The sequence below is a fragment of the Macrobrachium rosenbergii genome, chromosome 31, assembly GCF_040412425.1.
Source record: "Macrobrachium rosenbergii isolate ZJJX-2024 chromosome 31, ASM4041242v1, whole genome shotgun sequence".
NCBI classification, from domain to species: Eukaryota; Metazoa; Arthropoda; class Malacostraca; order Decapoda; family Palaemonidae; genus Macrobrachium; species Macrobrachium rosenbergii.
In genome coordinates this window covers 14,122,454-14,148,747 of record NC_089771.1, presented here as the reverse complement: position 1 = coordinate 14,148,747, position 26,294 = coordinate 14,122,454, and the positions used below count along the sequence as shown (strand labels likewise).

At 43.3% G+C, this 26,294-nt stretch overlaps 1 long non-coding RNA gene across 1 annotated transcript in view; it reads left to right on the top strand.

The window, feature by feature from the left end:
• LOC136855370 (uncharacterized) overlaps positions 1-19,366 on the top strand; it is a 45,872-nt gene extending 26,506 nt beyond the window's left edge. The window contains exon 4 of the long non-coding RNA XR_010858001.1: positions 16,793-19,366. This is a non-coding gene — a long non-coding RNA (uncharacterized lncRNA). The remainder of the gene's footprint in view (positions 1-16,792) is intronic.
• The last annotated feature ends 6,928 nt before the right edge of the window (positions 19,367-26,294 follow it).

Sequence of the window (26,294 nt, the reverse complement as noted above, 5' to 3'; positions counted from 1 at the left end):
ATGATCATGCGAATGACCTGCTTGGTCCCAGTTCAAGGCCTGTGGCTTAGACCTGGTATTTCATCCTAATCCTTCGGGCCAGCCCTATGAGAGCTGATTAGTCAGCTCAGTGGTCTGGTTAAACCATTTTAATAATAAAAATAACCCCACGTAGAGCAGTATCACCAGGCAGTGCAGTCCCTGTGTCTTCACAGCTGGAGGTTATCCACCATCTCCTGTAAGCAAGAAGGTTTTTGCGTCGCGCAGCAACAGAGATGGCCAGGTACCTCAGACAATCCACCACAGTGGTATACCAGGGAAAGTGGTCTTGTCTTCTGTGGTTGGTGTCGTGGACGGGTATCTCTCGATCGAGCTACTGTTCCTTGCAGGTCACCGGTACTCTACTGCGTCTTCCTTCACGAGAGAGCTTTCTCCATTTCAGCTGTGGAAGGCTACCGTGCCACACTCGGCCTAGTCTTGCAGCTGAAAGGAGTACAGTACAGTAAACCCCCCGTATTTGCGTTCTCTTGATTCGCGGACTCCCGTATTCATGGATTTCTCTGTGGAACGTATCTACCCATTATTCGCGGAAAATTCGCCCATTTGCAGTATTTTTCACTGAGAATTATTCATTAATTACTGTATTTTCATATCATTTTCATGACTAAATGCACTTTTGTGATAAAACTGTTAAAATACTCAGGTATAGGCATTTTTAGAGGGTTTTTCTTGTGTTTAAACTATCAAAATAGGCAGTTCTAAGTGTTTTTAGAGGGGTTTTAAGTATTCGCGGATTTTAGCTATTCGCGGGGGTTGCTGTACGTAACCCCCGCGAATATGGGGGATTTACTGTAGATATCTCCTCCTCCTTCGAGATTTCCCTACCGATGAGAAGCTTTGACAGGTCTTGCCTGCCCACACAGGCATCTCAGGCCTCCTGCATGGGATGTGATTCTCGTTCTAAGGAGCCTGACTGGTGCACCGTACGAGCCTTTACGAGAGTCGTCAGACAGGGATCTGACCAAGACCGTCTTCTTGCTGGCCCCTGATATCGGCGAAGAGAGTTGGCAGACTTCTGAACTTTCCTTTGATGTTAAACATAGAGGGGATAGGGATTGGTTACACTGGATTTGTCCCGGTTCATGGCAAAGACTCCAGAATCCTTACGGCCATGGACGCACGGTGGCGGAGTCTTTCACGATCCCTCCCTAGAGAACTTTGTAGGTAATAAACTAGATGAGATGCTACTGTGTCCTGTTAGAGACTGCGCTATCTGAAGAGGACTCGATTCTCGGCCTGAGTGTGGGGCGACTCTTACGTTAGTACTAGCTCAACCAGAAAAAGAAGTGTCCAAGAACACAATATCTTTCTGGCTTTGTGAGATCGTTAAGAGAGCATATTCTGCTGCTGGAGAAGACCCCTGGTATGCTTCGTCCGAGAGCTCCCACGGTCCACCCCGAAGCGTTGGTCTGTCCCTCTCGCATTCGGAAGAACATGTCGGTTCTTCGGTAGGTGTCAAGTCCTAAACAGACCACCTTCACCTCCTTCTACCTCTAGGATGTTGCTCACAAGTCCTTGGAGACTCTTTCTTGGGTCCTGTGGTTGGCTGCTCAACAAGTTGTGTAGCTTACCAGGTCTCTAACAGATCAGGTTGCGTCGCGACTAAGATGTCTGATTGTGATTAGGGAGAATGATTGTGGGGACTGGCCTCTCTTATTTCTCTCCATCTTGGCTCTTCCACGGGCAGGTAAGCACTCAATGGGTGCCTTGTTCTATTTTCCCGTTGAGTTTACTAGAAACAACCTCACTCCTTCCCCCTTGCAGGGGCGGAAGGAGACCATGTCAATAAGACAAATGCAATGCTTGTGATTGCCTTAATGTCTCATTTACTCAAGAAGTTCTTCTCTAGCCTACTTTGCATGAACTGACGTTTCCTCTTTCATGCAAAGGGACCCAAAATCTGACAATTGATCCTGTGTTTCTTACAACCCGATCATTTTGTCAGAGGTAGTTCCCCTTCTCGCTCTTATCGACCAGGAAGGGAAGACAAGATGTGATGAACTCCAGTCAGTTCATAGAGACTCACTCAGATTCCTCCCTCTCCAGCCAGTAAGTCTTCCTAATGTAAGGACCACCCAGTTCAGTATATCGTGTCGAACAAATCACAATTTTAAAAAGTAATTGTATTTTTCCTAACTATACAAACGCCGATGTCCTTTACATTACATTTCATGCCTGCCTCCTTTGCTACCCATCAATCTGATACCTGGGCCGAAGGCAAATTGGAAATGTTTACATCCTGGCAGGCTGTACTCCCGCCTCCCGGACGGTAGTTAACTGCCTAACCACCTTGTTAAAGTTCAGCGGCTGTTTCCAGCCTCGCTTGAAAGTAATTCCTAATGTAAAGAACCTGGTTTGTATAGTTAGGAAAAATACAATTTACTTTTAAAAATTATGATATTTATGGTCGGCGCTATTTTTGTTGGCTAGGTGACTAACCCGGGTAAGAGAGGAACAAATTAGCAAAAAAGGATTCAATTTGTTTCTGCTGGCTAATGGCTGTACACCAGCTTTTAGCAGCAGCTCTGATTTTGGAATTTGTCTTTTCCCATTGTCTTTTCATCGTTTTGGTTTAATATTCTTGCCTTGATGGCCTTTCGGCATTATCAGATAGAGTTAGACTCTGTTTTTTAATTATTGTAACTTTTTGGTTAATTAGACTTATACCTTATTTACCGATTGTGACTTTAGTTGACTTGTTTGCAAAATGTCAGACTCAAGTTCGACTAGGTTTAGGCATTACAGCAAAGGTTGTAATATGCTTTTGACCAAGGAATCTTACGACTCTCATTTTATTTGCACTGAATGTAGGGGACAAGTTTGCTCAGTAGATTTAAGGTGTGATGAATATATTGACTAGGACAGTAAGAAATGGAAGACTCTGAGTTCTCATGCTTCTGAACCCAAACCCATTGTCAGCCTCGAGTGTAAGATTGATAAAAGGTTTGAGTTAATTGTGGAGCCTATTGCTCAGTTAGCCTCATCTGTTAAGGTCCTTATGGACAATAAGAGTGATTTGGAGAGCCTAGTGCCAGTACAGTGTCAGTGGAGGAGGTGGCTGCTTGTCCCACCGATTCTCCTAGGCAAAGGTCAGTGTCATACTCCCTTAAACCTGGGAGGAGTCAGACTGGTAGCCTAAGGGAGGTCGGTGGAGTCTGGTCACAGGTAGTTGCCCCCTCAGTTGGACCTGTTGTTAATTCCCAGGTTGCAGCCAAGCGCCACTGGACAGGCGTATCCTTGGATGTGCATTGCCTTTTGTCAAGCTCTGATGATTCTTCTCCCAGGCGCCAGTGGCGTTTTGTGGATGAGTCACGCACTTTGAAAAGGCATGCTGGTGACGTGTCGCCTTCTCCTCCAGTGCCGTGTAAGAGTTTCAAGGAGCCTGTATGCAGTCCTCGTCTGTCTTGCAGTCAATGGGACAGTCCGGAGTGTTTTCATTTTGTTCCTCCCTTGGTGGAGAGTCAGAGTGCAGCTTCCAAGTGCACTGCTTCTTGTAAGTGCTCTTTGTCTAAAGCATCTTCTTCTGAGCGTCCTCATGCGCCTGAGACTCCTCTGGCTCCCGAGTGCCCTGCAGTGTCTGAAGCTCCCTTGAGTGCCAAAGCGCCCGGTTTCTTCCGAGTGCCGGAAATCGTCAAAGCGTGCGTTGGCGCCCTCTTGCCCTTCTGTGTCAGAGCACCTATCTCCTCTTGAGCGTCTTAGAGTGCCTGAGCGCCCCCCCTCACCCGTCCACTCAGTGAGTCATGGATGTCCGGCAGGGACAAAGTGCCCGTTGGTGCCTGAGCTCCCATCAGCACCCGAGCTCCCTCTCTTCTCCGATTGCTGTGCTTCTGCTGTTGGTGGTTTGGCTCTGATTGCTGTTGGTGGTTCTCATTCAGTTAATCATGCAGTACCTTCTGTGCTTCAGTCTCCCCCCACTTCAGACTTTACCCGCTTCGAGCAAGCAAGGGCCCTCTGTTGCAGACCTGATTCAAAGCAAGCTCAACAGTATTTTGAGCCTGCTAAAAAAGACTCCGTCGGCCCACCAACCTACAGACTTGGCTTTGTCTCCTGTAACCTCGGACAAGGAAGAAGAGGTTCTTGCTCAAGACGCTCGTTCTTCCTTCGGCTTATACATTGCTGCTAAGGTATCTTCTTGCTACTCTCCTGAGTTTCTTTTCTCCTTCAGCTCCTTCTTTGCCCACTTCTGCTTTTCATATGGAGTCACAGACTTCTGATTCTTTGAGACCGCTCAAGTTAGTGCCTTCTTCTTCTGCTAAGAAAGCCTTGAGTGATATTGATGGATGGCTAGTGGAGAAGAGGGACCAGGGTAGAGCCATCTTCGGCTTTCCCCCTTCCAGATTGTCTAAGAGGAGACAGCTATCTTATGCTACTGGGGAAGCTCCTTCTCTGGGAGTTTCTGCCTCCTCCCCCAGGGCGACTTCTCTGGGCTGATCGATTCCTCTCGCAGATCTGCTTTTGCATTAGCAAAGATTTTGTTCAGTTCGTTGGAACTCGCATACTTTCTTAAGAACCTGTTTAAAAGTGTTTCAAGTTTTGAGTTATTGATAAGGCTAAGGGCTCTCTAGCCCTTAAGATTAAGGACTGCCCTGTTATCCCTGAAGATAGTGCCTCCAACTGGTTGGGGATTCTCTCGTGCATTGACTAAGGGATCTGGGGTGGGTCCCAGGAGTTAGCTTCCCTTTACTCTATGGGAGTCTTTAAAAAGAGGGAACTGTGGTGTTCCTACACCTTTAAGGGAGCAACTCCCTCACAGAAGTCAGCTCTTCTGTTTTCCCCTCTGGATCGTCACCACTTGTTCCCACAGGCAACAGTTCTGGAGATTTCTTCAGATCTTTAGAAGAGGAGCACTCAAGACCTTCTTGCCCAATCCTCTAGGCGGCCTAAAGAGATGCCTGCTCACGCCTCCAGGACAGTCTCTCCCCTGTAGATGCGTCCCTTTTGTGGCAGCAGACAGAGATCTTTCTCTAGATCTTGTTCTTCTGGCAGGATCGTCTCCAGAGCCATTGAGAAATCCTCAGCTCGTTCTGATTCTCGCAAGTGAGAATTTCGTCTTCTGAACTTCTGTAGGAGCCAGGCTCCTTCTCTTCTGGGAGAAGTGGAGAGAGAGAGAGAGGGACGGAACCTTGGATTGTCAACATCCTGAGGGAAGCTTATACCATCCCCTTCAAAGAAAAGCCACCTTTAGTCAGCGCTCTGGTAACTTCACAGCCTACTCCGGAGGCTCGAAGAAGTCTTTGGCCCTCTCAAAAGAAGTGCATCGTCCTTCTCAAGAATGGGCGATAGAACTAACAGAGAACGTGAACGCCTTGTAATTCTACAACTGTCTTTTTGTGGTGCCCAGGGCATCAGGGGGTTTGAGGCCTGTCCTGGACGTCAATGCCTTGATGTCTTCATACAAAAGACAAAGTTCAGGATGGAGACAAATCAAACTGTCCTGTCATCCATTCGCCAGGGAGACTAGATGACATCAGTAGATATGCAGGATGCATACTTCCACATTCCAATACATCGGGAATCAAGGAAGTTTCTGAGGTTCGTGTATGGGAACAGAGTGTTCCATTCCTCGCTCTATGTTTCGGTTCATCAACGGCACAGCAAGTTTACCCGAGTTCTTGATCCCTTAGTAAAATAGTTCCATCTGATGGAAAACAAGATCTCTCTCTCTTTGGATGATTGGGTTCTGCAGGCCCAGTTAAGAAAGAAATGTTTGGAGGACCTTCAAAGGACCCTTCTCCTGGCCCAGGATCTGGAATTGATGATCAGCTTTCAGAAGTCTCAGTTGATTCCATCACAACGGATTCTTTATTTAGGGATGATAATAGACTCTCAGAGTTTTTGGGTTTCTCCCTCCCCGGAAAGAATAGAGTCGTGCCTGAAGACAGTAAGCAGGTTTCTCTCTGGATCAATGCTCCGCCAATGAATGGATGAGCCTCCTGGGGAGGTTATCGTCCACAGAACAGTTTGTTCTTTTGGCCAGACTTCATATGAGACTGCTTCAGTACTTTTTAAGAATCAGCTGGAACAGGAAGAAATACTCAGACACGTTCATGTTCCGGGTGACCCCTGAAATAAAAGAAGACCTTCTTTGGTGGGGCTTAGAAGAAGGTTGCTGCAAGGGAAATCCCTCCTTCCGTTGAACTCCAACGTAAACTTCTACTCAGATACGTTGAACCTAGGTTGGGGAGTTCTGTTAGGGAACAAGGAAGTTTCAGGGACTTGGTCCCTGGAACAAAGAAGTTGGCATATAAATGTCAAAGAACTGAAGGCAGTTCATCTGGGGTTGCAATTTTTCAAGGAGGAAATGTGCAACAAGATGGTGGCACTGCACTCCGACAGTACGACTGCCCTGTCTTACATCAAAAACCAAGGTGGAGCACACTCTTTCTCCCTTTATGAGATGGCAAGGGATCTTCTGCTTTGGGTAGAACAATTTCAGTTCAAGTTTCTTAGGCACTTCATTCAAGAGAAGCTCAGTGTTCTGGCGGATAAATTAAGCCGCCAGAAACGTGTTACAAGTGGACTCTGGACCCTCAGGTTTGTTCGGATCTATGAAAGTTGTGGGGGAATCAGTTCATAGACCTGTTCGTGATTTCCAGGAACCATTGTCTCCCCCTGTATTATTCGCCAGTCCCAGATCCTTTAGCATGGGCAACCGATGCCATGCTTCAGGACTGATCGAACAATCACCTGTATGCTTTCCCCCCTTATAAGTATGGTAAGGCAGGTGATCAACAAGCTCTAGACTCATCAAAATCTGTCAATGATTCTAGTTGCTCCATTTTGGCCAACAAAAGAATGGTTCCCAGACCTTCTCGACCTCCTGGCATACTTCCCGAGACTGTTACCTCAAAAATCTCATCTTCTAAAATAACCTCACTTCTGGTGTTTTCATCAGGAGTTGTCTACTCTGGCCCTGACAGGCTACAAACTCTAAGGAAACCTCTTAGAAAGAAGGGGTTTTCAAGATCGGCTTTGTAAAGGGCCCACAATCCACTACCTCACATTCATTTATATCTTTACAATCTGGCCCATCCTTAGTGTAGCCTTCCTTGCAAGTGCATCTGAAGCTACCCAAAGCATTTGTGCACACACCATTCGGCCCACATAGAGACTGATTAGCACACTCGTCAATATCTGTGCAACTTCTGCCATCTCCAACATAGCCACGTTTACAAGAACATGTATAACTCCCTAAAGTGTTTGTAGCCCTTTGTTGGCCGAGTTAGTTGAGCTTCAGACCGTCATTCGATGGGACGAGTTACGATTCCGCCCTGGCTGATGAAGAGTTAAGAGGAATTTATTTCTGGTGATAGAAATTCATTTCTGCTATAATGTGGTTCGGATTCCACAACAAGCTGTAGGTCCACAAGTAACCAGTGGTTCTTAGCCGTAAAATAAGTGTAATCCTTAGGGCCAGCCCTAGAGAGGCTGTTAATCAGCTCAGTGGTCTGATAAAGCTAAGCTATAACACTTACAGCTCCGCCAGCTGTTGCCAAATGCAGGTGGCAGTCCTCTGATAGAGTATATCAGGCTAAGTGGACAATTTTTAGAGACTGGTGCGGAAGGCACAGAGTGTCATCTTCTCTGACATCTATAGCTGAAATAGCAGACTTTCTGCTATATCTAAAGACCGATAAAAACCTGTCGCCTTCGACAATCAAGGGTTATAGGGCCATGTTAAGCTCTGTCTTCAGATGCAGGGGAGTGGATCTTTCCTGTTATCAGGATTTATCGGATCTTATTAGATCGTTTGACACCACGTGACAGAAGGAGGTAGCAGTAGTGCCATGGAACCTAGACATGGTTTTTAAGCTGTTGTCTGGACCCTGATTTGAGCCTAAGCATTCAATTTCTCTGAGAGAATTAACTAGGAAGACCCTTTTTCTGGTAGCTTTAGCGACCGCCAAACAAGTCAGTGAGGTCCATGCAGTAGACAGAAGAGTAGGCTTCCCTCAAGGGAATGCTATCTGTTCCTTCTCTTTGGGATTTTTAGCCAAAAACGAGTCCATTTCCAAGCTTTGGCCTTGTTCCTTTTTAATTAAAAGTTTGTCTGAAGTTGTAGGTCCAAATGAGGAAGAGAGAGTATTGTGTCCTGTGAGAGCTGAAAGGTTTTATCTTCACAGAACAGAGAAAATTCGTGGACTGTTGAGCCCATTTTGGTGTTCAGTTAAGAATGCTTTTCGGCCACTTTTGAAGAATGCCCTGGCATTCTTCCTTAGAGACCTCATCTTGGAAGCCCATTCTTTGATTGACGATGAGGCTTTTCTCTTGTGTAAAGTGAAGGCTCAAGAAATTTGATCTGTAGCCACTTCTTTGGCATTAAAGCAATTTGTCTCTCTCCTCTTTATTACAAGCGACTTTTTGGAAATGCATGTTGGTGTTTGCATCACATTATTTGAAGGAAATTGAAACAGTTTACAATAATTGCAGTACATTGGGTCCATTTTTGGTGGCTGGCGTGGTGTTGGGAGAAGAAGCGTAGGAAGCATTCCTTCCTTCCTTTCTTTGCCTTGAACTAAGGTTGTTGAGTTTTTAAGGGAGCCTAGGGGTACTGTGTACTGGAGTGCCCTCCAGTCCTTCTTGGTTGGGCAGTGGTTTTTAATCTTTATATGGTATTAGATGACGATTATTTTATTGTTGTATATTCTGTACAGTGCCCTGGGCAAGGGGAACATAATTACCCTTGTCAGCAATTGGAATCATCCTTGCTACAAGGTACCCACTAATATTGTAGGTGAGCCTTGGCTATACCGCCATGCCACTATACGATAAGGAGAGCACCATATAGAGGCAGTACCTTCCTGCAGCAGCTTCCTTATCAGGTAAGGAAACAGCAAGCATTTCTAATACTAGCAATCTTTTCTATTTTCAAATTCATTACCATTCCTAATGTTTTGGGGTAGACTTGGTCATACATCCTACCTGCTGTCAATGTGGGAATCAGCAGTGTAATTACCTGATAAGTTACTTATATAAAAATAACATTTTTATGATAAAATAGTGTTATATATACATAAGTAATTACATGGTTGAAGCCCACCCTCCTCCCTTCGCATGAATATTATGGCATAAACAAATTGAATTCTTTTGCCAATTGTTCCTCGCTTACCCTGAAAGAGGGCCGCGTTAGCCACCTAGCCAAACAAAATAGCGTGACCTGCGAATTTCAAAATTTCAGCTGTGGAGAGAGTGAAACTGGTAGCAGTGTAATTACTTGGTAAGTATATATAAAACTTTATCATAAAAATGTAATTTTATAGCTGACAAGTGTTAAGCTTATTCAGATTTCTTGTAATTGGTTACTTGATTAAAGTCATTTTGGTGCAGATTATTTTAGCAGGTTTATACCAGGGGCCTCATAATACACCTTGATGTTGTAATCAATGGATAGGTTTGCTTAAAAGCAAATAGGTGTTACAGACTAATGCAATGCACAAACAAAGCCACGCCAACATCTCCTAAAAACATAACAGACACCTCACACGTCTCGACTGTGGACCTAACTGCGCAACAACTTCTCGCTGCTGGGAGAAAGGGCACTGGTGACTGGTACAATACATGTACATACGCTACCGGGGTCTAAGTGATGACAGGCAGGGCAGCCCGTCGAGACTATGGTCTACCCCAAAGCCAAATCAATGTCCTTCAAAAGAAGGCATCGTGCTTACCCCACACAAATGGGAAAAAAGCATGTTAAAAGAAGAAGCTCTTAGCATTACCTCAGTTCAATTATGCATTGTCTCCTTGACCAGAATAATTTTGGTGGGGTTTACAGTGACAGGGTCCTGTCAGGGGGCCCTATATGCTTGCCTTAAATTGGGTTGTAACTGCAAAACAATATTCCCAACCACTTGAATGTATCATAGCCTGCACAGTTCCAAGCCTTAGTTCTCGAGCTTCAGGGTACAATAATGCACGTTTTTCATTAATTTTTTTACAGTTTACATGTTTATTACATGCAATCCAGTTTTACTTTTTTGCTTTTTCTGTTATACAAGTAGTTGTAAGTTTTTTCTGTGTAAGCTTAGTAGGCTTATTGTTGGATGTTAGATTCGTCCATAATGGTGTGATATTGTTACCAAAATGATATTTATTCACTATAATTATAATTTTGACATAACTAGGATCACAGATTCTAAGGGCACAGGTGAAATCAGTATAATCATTATCATTGTTAATGTTGTTTTGTACTTTCTATGGTATTTTGCTCTTTTATTTTTATGTCACTGTGTGGTATTTTGTTTTTTATTTTTATGTCACTGTATTGCTTTGTATTCATATTTGGCCATGGTCAAGTACACCACTGCTTAACAGTATTTCTGAAGTGAAACTTACCCTCCATTAATAGCTTTATCTGCGACCACTTGGCACAGGTTCAAAAAGTGTTAAAATTGAAAAAAATTGTTAATTAGCAAACGCTCTCAATAGTTACCTCCCCATCCTTTAGGGCTTGGGGGTAAGACAGTTAGTGTTTTGGTTGATCAGTCATCTCTTGTCAGTGAACACGGCCAGGCATGTAGACAAGTGCTCTAAAATTTGTGTTTGTTTTCTGGTTTAACGATTAGATCGTATGGTTTTGGTCTGTGTTTGGCAATATGGATTCTTCTCTATTTTTCCTGTCAAAATCTATTAGACTTTGTAAGGTAGTTACAAGACCGGATTGGTAATTGACGTGTATTGAGTAATTGATGTACATACACATGAACACGCATGGATCATCGAGAGACGATTTACGATTCTGACAACCTTTGTGATCATTGTGAGGACTGGTCTTTGGAGGAGTTAAGGAGAATAAATTGTCGAATTAGAAAGAAAGATAGACTTAGGAGAGAGTAAAAGAACAGTCTTGAATGTAGGTTATCTTTAGAATTAACACCTGGTCAAGAAGTTAGAGATAAGTGTATAGTTTCTTCTTTAGTAGATATAGATCCGTCTCCCAAATATCAGCTCAGCGTAGTAGGCTAGATTTAATGCAGTTAGATTGATTAGGTTAAATCTAGAATTGAATTATTTATAACTATTTGAGTTGTTTGCTATGCATGTGTCCAGTGCATTGGCAGGGACAGTGTCCCCTTGTTCTTTTGGCCACTCCTCGGACGCAGCCTTGTCCTTGTCCATTGGCTCCGCCTGCCGACAGGCCTGGTAGTCCCAAGTGTTTCCAGATGACTAACATCCCAGGATGTTCAAGGACGTGCCCTCTGTCTCCTGTCTTTGCTTTCAGTGCTCCATGGACAGAGTTAGATCACGGTCACATAGGACAGTTATTATGGGTCTAGATCTTGTGTTTGACCCCGTTGTCCCATGGATATTCTAGTGGTTCGTCTGAGTTAGATACTGATCGTGATCTATTGTAAATGCTGCCATGTGTGCAAGGCTTCGCGCCTGCCAGCGTGCAAGGCGTTGTGCCTGCCAGCATGCAAGGTGTTGCACCTGCCATCATGCAGGCATTGCGCTTGCCAGCGTGTGAAGCTTCGCGGCTGCTAGTGCACAAAGTGTTGATCAGAGTCAGCGTTTGTGCTAGTTCTTCCCTTTTATCACCAATGGTCCAAGTTTGTTTTAACTACGCCACTGTTAGAGTGCCCATTCTTTTGTGGTTTTTTATGGACTGTTTTTCAAGCTTAGGCTAAGTATGCCAGATATTCGTTTTCACTTTTCCGTGAATTTCCGCAAATAGCGAGAGTCTGTAGTGGTGCCTGGGAGTCCGAATGAATCTGAAGGGCCAGTGGTGAGTCTGTGCGGTTGTCTGTGAGTCTACAGGAGTCTGGGTGGCCGGCGGTGAGTCTGACCGGTTGTCTGTGAGTCCTCGAGATTCTGCATGGCTGGTGGCGAGTCCGAGGGAGTCCATGTGGTTGGCAATGAGTCTGCCCTTTTGTCAGTGACTCCATGTGGGCATTAGCGAGTCTGAAGCTTCAGTTAGTCCACATGACACTTCACCGAGTCTGGCAAGGCATCTGCAAGTCCTGTTAGTGAGGGAGCTTGTCAGATGGATTAAGAGAAGTTTAGCTCCTTGTCTTGTGAGACCATTTATTTCTGGGCTACTCTTGTCCTTGCTCTTCCTGACAGCATTTTCCTTTGCCTCCTTTTCAGGAAAGGAACATTTAGAGTATCCCCTCAGTTTTAAGGAATTAGTTCATTTGTGCTTAGACAGATTCTGCAGTCCTTCCTTCAAGTTATCTGACTCGGTGGGAATATTTGGTCAAAGATTCTCCCTTTTGAAAGTCCTCTCTCCTTTCTCCCTTGCCATCTACTAGGAAGACTTGTGTTCAAGCAGGGGATTTCCCCCCCCCTCTTCTCCTGATCCAGCTGTTAGGGTCCACATTTTTCCATCCAAGAGAGGTGTTTGCTAAGCTGCTTTTCTCATTTCAGGAGCCCGAGAATATGCACTAAATTTGGCTAATGCCATCGAGGCTATACTCTTCAGTGATTTGTGCTGGACACTGTTAACTGTGTTTGTAGGAGTTTGGCGGACTCCTTCCTTGGGCCAGGGATCCTTGATAAGCCCTAAAGGTTTTTGTTTCCTTAACAAGACCTTTTTGGGATGGGATAGGTGAACTGGCTCATGTCTCAGCTCATTCTTTGGCAAGGAATAGAAAACATGCTATCTGTTTTTGATAGCTGCAGGGACAGGGGAGGAGACACTGAAGACCAGATTACAATCGACCCCAGGTATTTGCCTGGGATGCGTACCACAACCCTTGCGAATGGCTAAGATCCGTGAATACTTGACACCTCTAAAATATAACTGCCTATTTTGATAGTTCCAACACCAAAAAAACCATAAAAATGCTTATACATACCTGAGTACTTTTAATAGTTTTTTCACAAAAAATGCTTTTAGTCATGAAAATGATATGAAAATACAGTAATTAGTGGATATTTCTCTATGAAAATTACCGTGAATAGGCGAATTTTCTGCGAATAATATGCATAAATGATTCACAGTAAAATCCACGAACAGGTGAAGCTGTGACTGAATAAGTTGGGGCCACTGTAGTACTTTTCTCCGCCTTTCCCAGTCTGCTGTGGGAAGTGTCCTCCTCTTCCTCTTACTATAAACACACTTTGGGCAATTCTGACTCCTTTCCTGGTCTCCCTTCCAGGCTCAGGAGGGAAGAAGTGTCCTTTTTTTTGGCAGCATGGGTCCAATTTAATCTGTCAAAGGGGGTTGTGCATTTCTTCCACTATGTCAAGATTCCTGAGTCTGATTAGTTCATCGAGCCCTCGTGTGCCAGCGGTTCCAGTTGGACCTCTTCACTCAAGTGGGAAAACACTTGTTCTAGGCATCCTGGTAAAGGAAGTTCTTTGGAAGGTTTTGCATTCCTTTCAGGAATTCCCTGCGTCTTCGACCTTTCAGTCATACAGATCATCCTAGAGAAGAGGCAGGTGTTGTTCAGGAAGTCTTTTCTCCATTAGAGAAGGCAGCATTAGAGGAAGTAACAGCTACCTTGCTGGCCTTTTTACACAGGCTATTCCTAGTGCCAGAATGGGTTCTGAATGACAGTCCTAGACATGTGCAGACTCAACCACTGTGGCCTACTGTTTCCCATTTTTCCATGTTGTTGGCCTCCATGGTCTTTAACCACCATTAAGAAAGGACGTGGATAAATGTTTACAGGGTACATGAACAATGTGTACTCTCGTGTCCCCATTCTCCAACTTTTTGAAAGTGCCTACTCTTTGTCTTTGGGGGAAAGACACATCAATGTCAAGCTCTGTACTGGGCTTGGCAAGGCCCTATTCTTACTAAAAGGTCAGAAGTCATCTCTGTAACCTATGCCAAGAGTGACCTACCTGGACATTGGGATTGATTCTGTTCTGTTCAAGGTTTCCTGACACAAGCTTACTGTTATTAATCATGAGAGAATTCCCCTCTTCAGGGTGCATACCCTAATGCTGGTTGTTTCACCTAAGTCACTTGTCTTCTATGGAGAAGTCAGTTCCAAGTACTTGACTTTGGATGTTACCTCTTCAGTTGCATTGGCGTGGAGAGAGACTTGGCCAGACCATGTGTTGTAGCTGTAGAGCCAAGAGTGGGTCCTTTTCCTTCTTTCGTTGTTGTCCTTAACATTGTTTCTTGCAGGAAAGTCCCTAGAGTCCTTGAACCCAGACCTCTCACTGTATGCAGTTGCCTCAGACGAAGATGGGGGTGTAGTTATCGGGAACCAGTCACTTCAAGGTGTGGTCACCAGTAGAAACGAGTTTCATTAACTGCATGGAGTTGTTGGCTAGCCAGAAGGGATTTTAGTAATTTCTGTCTCCTTGACGTGCCTTCTCTACCTTATATTAGAAGGCAAGGGGCATAAATATGGAACCTTGGTAACGTCATCAGAACTGTAGCCTCTGGAAATTAGAGATGAATATTGTACTTATGCCTCAGTTGTTTTCTGGTTGACTGTATGTTTGGTGGACATGTTAAGTCATCTGGGACTGGTACACTCTTGTGATTGATCTTTCCTTATGGGTTGCATGGCAATTAGGAGTGTGTTTGGCAACCCCTCCTTGACCTCTTTGCTGCCAAGCTGAATCATTGTCTCCCCATTCTGGGCCCCTCAAGCCTAGGCAGTAGACGTTGAGATTCAGGATTGGACAAACCTATTCGTACATGCCTTCCTTATTTTTCCGCTGTTGAAGGGTACTCTACGGTTGAAGACTACCAGGAACTCCACCTTGTTTCTAATCATGCTTTGATGGCTGAGGAGGCATTGATTCCCAGTCCTTCCACATTTCAGTAAAATTCCTAGGCATTACCTCCATGGTAATCTGCTTTATCAGGTGGGGAACGGGAAGCCTTACGGAAATATTGAAATGGTTCGACCAGCCGCGCTTCAGAGACATTTAGTCATCTAGGAACTCTTTCCCTATGACAAGAGGGAAGTATACTAATTTTTTGTTCAGAGGTAGTCTCTGTCTGCACACCTATATTAACAAGATTAACAATGTTTAAAGATCTGCACTTCTTGAGCAATGACAAAGGTTTTTCTGTTTCTTACATCAAGGCTATAATCCATGCTGGCTTAGGTGAAACAGTTCACTCTTTGCTGCTGGATTGCTGAAGGTTCTGCTAAGCTGCTTTTATGGAACCTAGTCTTTGGCTTAAGACTCCTTAGTGGCCCTGCTTTCTATCCTAGAGAGAGGCTTCTCTCAAGGCTCTTTCACAGAACACTCCTTCTGGGGCAGTGGCTTCAGCTAGAAGAGTAAGTGAGTTACATGCAATTTATTCGTTAGTAGGATGTTCATGTACTGGAGCAGAACTATTTTTTAATGTACCCTTTCATGCTAAGATAATGTCAAGACCAAAGCTCTTCCAAGAGTTTTCTCTATCCCAGCTTTAGAGAAAATGACTCTGAAAAGGAGCTGCTTTGATGCCCTGTCAGGGCTATAGGGATTTATACATCCCATCTTAACCATTAAGGAAGAAGTGTAAGAACCTGTTTTGCACCGTCAAGAATCCTTAGGTTTCTAGGTCTTAGATGCCATGGTTTTCTTTATTAATCCTTAATCGTGGAAGCACACCATGCATTGTCTCCAGAGGATTGTCCCCTTTTGTTGGTGAAACTGCACGATGCCAGAGCGACAACTACATAGATTATTTTTCATTAGCACCTCTCTCTAGACTGTCAAGTCTTGACAGCATGGTGGAGGTGTAACTCTGTGTTCTCTTCTGGCTGCTTGAGAGCTGTCTTTATCCAGCAGGGACTGCCATACACTAGCAACTGTACAGTAGTTGCAGCAGGTGAGATTTCTACCAGTCTTGCCCATTTGTGTCGCAAACAGGTTTAGATTTTCATTATTGGACCCTATCCTGGGTAAGTGAGGAACCTTACGTATTGGAGTTTGTACATGGTAATATCATCTCTACTTTGTTTTGACTGCAGGATTGTGCTTAGTTGTAATTGCTTTGTTTCTTTTAGGTAGGAACAAACGAAGCTCATTATAATAAATAATGTTGCACCTATGTTGCAGAGCCATTACCCCTCATTGGAGAAAGCTACCCTGAACTGATCTAGAACCACCTTTTTCAGGAAAAAATTGGTGGTGTTGCTTTGGGTGTGAGATACCACAGCAACTCAGGTAGGTGATAACTCTTTAGGGATCATGTTTAGTTGTGGTTTTAGCTCCCATCAACTCTGCAAGTCTGATGCACAGAGGTCAAACTTGCCACTCTGCATTGCACAGTCTCAGCCAATGGCTGTATTCAGGGTCCACGTTCCACCTCCTTGCAATAGTGGATCTCACCTGATGAAGATCCTCTCTGACAGGCACTTGCCATGGGATCTTATGCATCAGGTAAGCAGTGATAAGGATATTTCTAATGTCTCAGAATTTGGTATATGGAATCTTGCCTCCTCCATCACACCGTGTTGGAGCAGCTAATGATGGAGGGTAAGTTTCACTTCGAAAATAATTATTTTTATGATAAAATAAATTTTTTTGGTACTTACCCTCCATCATTGAGATCCCTCCCTAAAGGGTGGGGAAGTAACTATTGGGAGCATTTGCTCATTAATGATTGTGTCAATTTAACACTTGTTGAACCTGCGCCAAGTAGTGGCAGGTAAAGCTAATGATGGAGGGTAAATACCTAAAAAATTGATTTTATCATAAAAGTCATTATTTTCCATGAATTTGAGCTGATTAACTTGAGACAGTAATTTAGATTTGAATTAAGTTGCTTGATTTTGTTTGCTTTTTTCAGTGTTTGCAATGACATTTCATATTTTTCTAATATCTTATTAAAATGTCTTATTTTCAGAGTTTTCCTCTGTAATCAAGCAGCCAGTTTCTGACTTCAAAGTCTTGAGTATTTTAGAAGATTCGTCTGTCGGTGATAGGTAATCTATAAATGTGAATGTAAGTTTCTTCCTGTCAAATTAGCACCGTTATTAATGTACTGTTGATTTAAAACCTCCAAAATATTTTTAAAAAATCATCTTTGAGTATTAGATTTATGATATCAGCAATGAAATGAGGTTGTACCACTAGGATACATTGTTTTCATACCTAAATTCTCTAATGTTCTCAAGTACTTGTCTTTAAGCATTTTGAGATTTTTCCATGGAATAAATTTCTCTTATAATTGTTTTCTCATATCGGTATTATGTCATTGTAGTACAGTATATTTTCTTGTATGCAACGAAAAAATTTGATTATGCAGACATCCAGAGGGAACGTCATACTCAGCAGAAAAATTAAGGCAGTTATGTAGGGCACTTGAAGTAGTAACAGCCTCTACCATCTGAATGGGCATTGGCTTCAGTAATATTACTAGAAGACTCTCAGAGTTCAATTGATGCTCTGCTTAGCAAGTAGACTGCACAAGGTCCTGGGAGAAGTTGTGCATAGCTTAACTTTCACTCTGCAGTGTACTGAAAGTAATAAGAAATCCACAGTTTTGAATAGCAGGAAGGTACAATGAATGCTGAACTTTTGATAAAATCTCCCATGAAAAGTGAAATTGACGATCAATTATCACCCCCTCCAGTCAAGCTTGAAAGCAGGGATCCATTTGGCTGTCATGAAGACGCTAATGATCACTCTTCTCTGGATTCATTTGTGGAAGTCAAGACCTCACCAGAGGAGTACTGTAGGTCTGATGGAGATGAAATGAAGTATTCATGTCAGGTTGATTCAGCAGAGAGTAAGGAATATTCACCGATTTCCCGAAAACAAGACAATAGGAGGATGGGGAGTGAGGCCTATTAGATGCAAGATATGTGGCAAATCGTATTCTCGGGAAAAATATCTCCAAATTCATATGAAGAATCACCTTGGAGACAATCCATTCAACCGTTGTGAATGTGGGAAAACATTTTTTCTTAGAAGTGTTCTTATGAAACATATGAGGACTCATACTGGAGAGAGGCCATTTACTTGTAGTGAATGTGGAGGGGCATTTGCTTGTAGAGGTGATCTCACGCAGCATAAAAAGATTCATAGTGGAGTGAAGCCATTTGTTTGTAATGAATGTCCGAAAGCATTCTCTCATAAGAGTGATCTTACAAAGCATAAGCGAATTCATACTGGAGAAAAGCCATTTACCTGCAATGAGTGTTTGAAAAGATTTACTCGTAAAAGTGGCCTTACAAATCACATGAGGATTCATACTGGAGAAAGGCCATTTACTTGCAGTGAGTGTGGGAAAGCATTTGGTCTGAAAGCATGCCTGAAAACTCACATGATCACTCACACTGGAGAATACCCTTTCAGCTGCTGTGAATGTGGGAAGTCGTTTTTTCAGAAAGGTGACCTCAAAATTCACATGAGAACTCATACTGGAGAGAGGCCTTTCAGGTGCACCCAGTGTGAAAAGGCCTTTTATCAGAAAAAGCACCTTAATAGTCATATGATCATTCACAGTGGAGTTAAACCATTCAGCTGCAGTGTGTGTCGTAGGTCATTCTCCCAGAAAACATTTCTCACGTATCATATGCGGACTCATACTGGCGAGAAGCCATACATGTGTGATGTATGTGGGGCAAAATTCTCTTTTAAACCTTCTCTCACGGGTCATTTGAAGTCACACGGGAGATAGTCCGTTTAGATTGCGATAAATGTTAAAAAGCTCATTATCAGAATTTGCATGTCATAGTCACATGAATGGTCACATTGGAGAGAAGCCATTTTGGTCCAGTTTACGTGGGAATCCTCTGGCTGTCAGGAGTGTTACCTCATAATTCATATTAAGTATAAATATTCATGCCAGAGAGATGCCATATTGAATACTGTATAGAGAAACACTTCCAGGAAAATATCTGGGTAGGAGTTCAACTGCCCTTTCTGTTGAATACTCTTGTCTCAAAAGTGGTACAACATTTCAGACAGATTAGAAGAGATTCATGTCTGAGAAAATATGTAAGACTGAGAAGCAGCTGAGAAAAGTACCATTTTATAGAGTAATACATCTTGAAGCTAATAGTAGAAGCATTCTCTAGGATAGTTGATCTGAAAATAAGTCAAGAGCACAGGTAGTATATGTGTTAGGGTGTTGATTAGGCACATTCACCGGCCTTAAATAAAGTTGCAATAAGTCAAGCTTTTAAGAGTTCGTTTTCAGTTCAGTGGCTCTGAAAAGACACAAACCAAGAAAGACAGACCAGTAAATCCAGTCTGACTTAGTAACAGGTGACAAAACTTTTGTGAACGTGGATTTTTCTTAGGATTTTTATGATGTTATGATTTTATTAATGGTAAGCCCTGTCACTTGTAATTCAGTTATATTTTGTAACTTGATTATTATTTTGTAATTAATATCAATGGATTCTACCTTATACTTTTAACAGAGAAGAGACTGTAGTTTGAAATATACAATAAATTTTAACTCATTTTATTCACACTATTGTTGCTTCCAAACATCTCCAGTTGTTGAGTGTTTACGTTTTCTTATTCTTAAATTCACTATACAATACTGCCCAGGACACAATCTTTAACCTGTGGGATACAAACAAAACCTCAGGCTGGCATGGCTTTAAAAGATTTTCTGGGCAGGTTTTTATCAACACAGAAAGACGAGTTACCTGTTAAATCAAAGTTCCCTCTGTTCTCTCTGAATTGAAATTATGCCTACTTTGTACAAAACCAGTAGGCTGAGAGGAACTAGCATTTTTATATAAGTAACTTACCAAATAATTATATAGCTATTAGTTTCTACATTATACGGCAGCTCAAAATTCAAAATTCGTGGTAGCGCTCTTTTGTTTTGGGTGTAGGTAGACTGCCCTGCCTTACTGTGAAGAATAGGTACAACACAGCTAAAGAGCTCAGTTCGTTTCTGCTGGTCAATGACTCAGCATACAGTAGGTTATTGAGCAGCTCTTGGTTTGTTATCACTGGGGTTGGATATTTTCTTCATTTGGTGAAGTACTGTTTGTTTTTTGGTAGTGTTCCGTTGTCAATTAGCTTAGCTAATATTCAGTTATAATTCTCGATTGTGACTTTGTGGATTTTGACTTTTTGACTAATCATGTCAGATTCTAGTTTGTCTAGCATTAGGTATTGCAGCAAAGGCTCAAGACTAGACTCACTGATCTTAATTGTGAAGAATGTAAGTTTTGGGGTAAGGGAAAGTGGGAGGCTTTGCAGGCCCATTTAGATAAATTGCAACGTGACCGACTGAGAAAGGCAACTGCTAGGACTGAAGCTTTACCTATCCCTTCAACACCTGACTGCCTTTTCTCCTATCTCCAGTCCTCTGACTTTTTCTGTTACTCTGTTACCTGGCTCATTCTTCTGAGCCCAATGCCATTGCCAACTTAGAAGCGAGAGTGGATCAGAAATTTAATTTGTTGGTTAATATCATTTCCCAGATTGGGAATTCTGTGAAAGCCCTAATGGACAAATTTAACAGTGTTGGCGCAGTGTCGAGTGTAGCGTTAGGAGCGGGGGAGGGGTGGCTACTCGTCCCACTGATGCTCCTAGACGAAAGTCCCTGCTAAACTCCCCTTGCTGACCTGGGAGGAAGCAAACTGGCAGTCCAAGGGAGTCGGTGGGGTTTGCCCACAAGTAATTGCCTCCTCAACAGAGCCTGTTGTCTGTAAGTCCCAGGACTCGGAGGACCACCACTGGAAAGGTGTCTGATTGGATGCTCATACCTTATTGTTTAGCGATTTGGGCTCGCATGGGCCCAGAAAGCACAGTGGGTGCTTTGCTAAGGTTTTGAGGCCGTTGAAAAGGCCAGGCACTTCGGAGGAAGATGACTTGCCCCCCTCTCGAAAGCAAGCTATAGAGAAGGACCACAGCCCACTCCCTTTGTGTAGTTTTTGGGAGTCTCCTGTTCAAGCTTCTTGCGCCCATTCAGTGCCCACTGAGCGCCATGACTCCAGAAGAGTGTATACCAGTCCTGCGTATCCACATAAACTGTCCGAGCACCCAGAGTCCGAGTGTAGTGTATGAGTGCCCAGTAGGGGACCATTCTGTGTCCGAGCGCCCATCGTATAAATGCCCAGTGTCTGAGCGCCCATCGTATGAATGCCCAGTGTCTGAGTGCCTATTGTATAAGCGTTCAGTTTCCGCGCTTCCAGTTTGTGGGTGCCCAGTGTCCAAACGTTCTGGGTAAGAAAGCTCAGTGCATGAATGTCCAGTGCATGGACGTCAGGTGTCCGAGCACCCATCGTATGAGTGCCCAGAAGCCGAGCGCCCATCATATGGGCGCCCAGTGTCCGAGCTACAAGTTCCTGACTGTCTAGTGCCTTCAAAGAGTGTTACGGCTTCTAAATGTTCTGTGTCTGTTCGGTCAGTGAGCTGCATCCAGTGTCCGAGTGCCCAGTGTCAGTGGGCGCTAATGTCGATGTTCATCCAATTGTCAGGAAGCGTGCCGTGCTACAGGTAGTATAGGGGCTTTTTATAGTAGGGGAGAGCGATGGTTCGGACATTTTTTTAATTGCTCTCTAGAAGTCAGAGTTTAAGGAGCAGTGATATCCTTGGCATGTCAATGTGTGTAGCTCATCATCCTACATTTACCGGTAAATGTAGCAAGTCGTTCACTTTACTATACTTAAAAGCTATTTATCTTCAAAGTACAAGTTTCCAAATGTCCGAATCATCCCTACCCATGGTGATGATTCGGACAAGAGCATGGGATGATTCGGACAATTATTATAATTGACATTTACCTTCAAGTCAGAAACAGAAATACCAAACGAAGTGTTTTGGCCAAATAATCATAATCACCTTAAAAGATTATTCTCTCCCTTAGTGAATGGCAAAACAGAAAATCTATGATGTTTGCTGAGAATAAATGTTATAGTAGTCTTAAAGAATATTAGAAACCTTCAAAACAAAAACTAAACTTGAAATATCCTTGCCACCAAATTCTTAAATGACCAAAATTTACTTGAAATTATTCTCTCTATGAGTAAAAACCAACATAAATCATAACTCAAATACTTGAAATTTGTTGTGCCTAAATATTAAAAGTTGGCCTAACGAATATTGGATCCTGCAAAAGAAAAAACAAAATTTGAAATACCCCTGCTTTCTTTTCATACTCTGCTGAACTGGGTTTGGAAGCACTCCAGTTACTGCCTCTTTACAATATTTGCTTCATCCTCAATTTCTGGAAATTTAAAACTATTAGCAGCAAATTTCTGTGATTATCTTAAAATAAGAAACCTGAAATTCATCACCTTCGTCTAAATTGCTGATTCATTTGCCTACATAATAGACTTTGCTACCTTTACTGGATCTATCCCAACAAGAACAAAATCTCCCTCCTCTGGGACTTTATCAATAAAACCACCTCTTTGTCTTCTATCTGCTCTGAGATATCAGAAGAATTATTGTTAAGATCGGCTGTCAAGATGATGAAGGTCTTCACTCACTTGTCTGGCCTCTGTATCTAACTTTTTGTATTTTTCTTGCTTTTAATGTTCTTGAGGTATTTCTATGCGAGTGGTTGTGCTTTTAGGTGGTGTAGTTGGCTTTGGCCTATCAGTCACAAAAGCCCTGGCAAAGTGACTTTCTTGAAAAACATCAGTGTAATATAGGTGAATGCCAATGGAATGAATCAGATTTGATATTCACATTTTAATTTGTAATTTGGGGTTCTATGATGGGTTTATGAAGTGCTTTATAATGTAAAGGTAATGAGGGGCTAATAAATGCATATAAAAATATACTTAATGTTGGTGAGAATCTTTTGTTTCTTTGTTGGAATTCATAATTAGTAAAGGTTTGCTAGGAGGGATGATTGGACACGTCCGAATCATCCCAACCCTAGAGTGTCCTGAATCATCCCCCACAAATCATAACCATTTGATGACACCTCAACTTCAAACCCTTGCAGATTACAGGCAGGTAATAGCCACAACATCTTCGTCATAAGTGCAAATTCACACCCAAAACTCATAATCAGCTCCCTTATCATATTCACTACACCAAAGCTTATGATTCAAACGCAAAAAAATTACATAGGAAATGAGAAAAACCACAAAATACCCTCAATCCTAAAGTAACCGACCCTTAAGCCAAAGTCCATGTGTCAATGGCGAACAAACTCATGATTTCACTTGATTTCTCTCAGAGCTGGAGGGCCCCTCATTTTCCAGGAAATGTACTGTCCGGACCATCCACTGTCCGAATCACCGCCTCCCTACACAGTTGGGGCAGTATGATGGGAACAAATTTAGAGGTTACAAATAAAACCCTCTGCTTTCCTTAACCTACTTTATTTCCTTAAATATACAATGACCAAAAACTTGATATGATCACTATAGTTCATCAAACCTTATTCTACTCAATCTTAATCCTATAGTTTCCCTGCCCTTCTATCAAAAGAACCTTTAACCAAAGAACTGCAACTTAAGCTATTTCAGTCATAATATTACCTAAACCTAATTCTTAACCTAAATCTACAACGTTCCGCATCCAACTATGGTCTTTATACGTCTTCTTCAATTGGGAGTTAACCTGCTCAACATCAGTCAGGTTGTGGATTTTGTCTTTTTCCTTGCAGCAAATGTGTCGAGATCAGCACCTTTAAGGTTATAGAGTCATGTATTGGAGGAACAGGAAGAAGAGCAGCCTGACCAAATATTTGTTTCTTTCCTGCAGTCTGGCAGCTTCACGCTCTCTATGCTCCTTATCACTTCACTGTCTTATCCTTTCTGCTATTTCAAAAAATCTACCACAGTAAGTGTCCTTTGTCTTCAGTTTTATTTATTTTTTTCCCTGTATGCTACCACCACAAGGTAGGCAGCTGCTTACACCTTGGGTTGAAGGGGAGCAAGCCACACTACTCCGACGCATTCAGCAAACCAAGTAAAAAACAGAAAAAACAGACTTACCTAGTGTACTCCTTCCTGACATACAATGCAAAACAAAAAAAAATAAAAGCAACAACTAATTAAACAATCATACACCAACAACACATTCATAAACACCATATACACACACCCAACCTTAATAAGGAAACAAAAAAAAATCAAACAAAAATAAAAACATCACAACAAACAAAACGGAACAATTAATTCATACAAACATCTTTCATCATACAAACCCAAATTTAACCTACCATAGTAGGACAGCCAGTACCTGGCATAACAGATGAGTTACCCTCTGTTGTTGAAGATCTGTCGTTGGCTCCTATTCAGCACTGACTAGATAATATTCTGAGCCTTCTTCAGAAACCAGCCCCTGTGGTTCAGGACCCTATGGTCCCTCTGATGTTGCCCATTTCCTCTGACGAGGAATCAGTAGAAGAGGAACAACCAACGTCAAACTGTTCAGCCGTTTTACAATTTTTCTTGGTGTGTTATCCTTCGTTCCTCTCTCCAGCTGCCCCATCTTCTCTGGGCTTGGCCTTTTTGATGCGGCCACCTGCAGGAACTTCCAGGTTACCGCATACGGTTCTTTCTCTTCATCTAGGAACGCCTTTGCCCGCATTGACAACTGGTCGTCGGAGAAGAGGGATGCCGGGAAGGCAGTTTTCTGTATGCCTCCCTCTCGATTGATACGGCAGAAGTATCTGTCATACGCAACTTGAGAAGCGCCTTCCTTGGGAGTTTCTGCCTCCTCTCAAGGGACTTCTCCAGCCCCCGTAGAGGCTGCATGTCGCTCAGCTTTCTCCTCTGCAAGGATCCTGTTTACTGTGTCAGAGCTGGACCATCTTATTAAAGATATTTTCAAAGTCTTCAAGGTCCTCAGCTTCCTTGACTGGACCGTAGGGGTTTTAGCAAAGAAGATTGAGGACTGCACCACGCTTCAAGAGATCTTCGCTTGAGATTGCTTGGGGGTTCTAGCTTACACTGATAGAGCAGTGAGAGACGGTGCCCAAGAGTTGGTGACCGTCTTCACCACTGGAGTCCTGAAGAAACAAATTTTGTGGTGCTCATTTATCACTAAGGGAGTCACTCCCTCCCAATGTTCCTCTCTCCTGTTTGCTCCTTTAGACAGGACCAGCTTATTCCCTCAAGAGACCCTGGAACGAGTAATAGCCGAACTCCGGAAGAAATCAACACAGGACCTTCTCGCACAGTCCCCAAGAGTTCTAGGATCCCAGCACGAGCTCCTTCAACTGCCACAACTGCCAGGACGTCTTCTCCATTGTCGCAGCAGCCCTTTCGAAGTGGTAGAGGTTGCTTCCAGTCCCGCCCTAGAACCAACCTCCGGACGGCATGACTTGTCAAGGAGCCTACCAGCAAGTCTACCCCTTGCAAGTGAGTTACCTGTCCTCCATGTCCCAATGGGAGTAAGATTCCTTCATTTATGGAGCAGGTGGAAGACCAGGAATGTAGAACCGTGGTAGCAAAAGGTCTTGAAAGAGGGCTAAGCAATCCCATTCAGGGAGAAACCCCCCCTTAGTAACCTCTTCCATCAGCTTAACAGCCTACTCGGTAGGCTCGGAGAGGTTTTCAGCCCTGTCTTGGGAAGCTTCAGTTCTACTCGAGAAGCAAGCCGTAGAGATGGTTGAGGATATAGGCACAGAGGGGTTCTACAACCGCCTCTTCGTCGTTCCCAAGTCATCGGAAAGATGGAGACCTGTCCTGGACGTCAGTGCTCTGAACTTCTTCATTCAAACAACGAAGTTCAGAATGGAAACGAACCAGTCGGTCCTGTTAGCTATCCACCAGGGAGACTGGATGGTCACGATCGATATGCAGGATGCATACTTCCACGTTCCAGTTCACCCAGACTCCAGGGAGTATCTGAGGTTCATGTTCCAGGACAGTCTTCCAATTTCGGGCACTGTGCTTTGGCCTCTCCACAGCCCCACAAGTTTTTACTCGGGTTCTCGCCCCTCTGCCGAAATGGTTGCATCTGATGGGGATAAATGTATCTTTAACTCGATGACTGGCTCCTACGCTCCCCCTCGAGATCTCGGTGCACGGAGGACCTTCAGAAGGCACTTCAACTCGCTCAGGATCTAGGATTATTAATAAATTTCAGGAAGTCACAACTAATCCCAACTTGGTCGACTGTGTATTTGAGGATATTGATAGATTCTCTGAATTTTTAGGCTTTTCCATCCCAACAAAGGATTCAGAATTGCCTCAGGAAATTTTGGGACTTCATATCTCGCCCATCCTGCTTAGCCAATGCATGGATGAGTCTTCTGGGAACCCTTTCTACCATTGGGCAGGTTGCACACAAGAGTGTTGCAGTTTTACCTCAGGGTCAGCTGGCAAAGGAAGGTTTTCCCGGACTCGTTCGTCTTCACCATCACCTCACCCCCAAAATCAAGGAGGACCTTTGGTGGTGGCTGGTGGAGGACAGATTTGCAACAGGGAAATCTCTGTCTCCAATGAGCCCCGACCTAATGT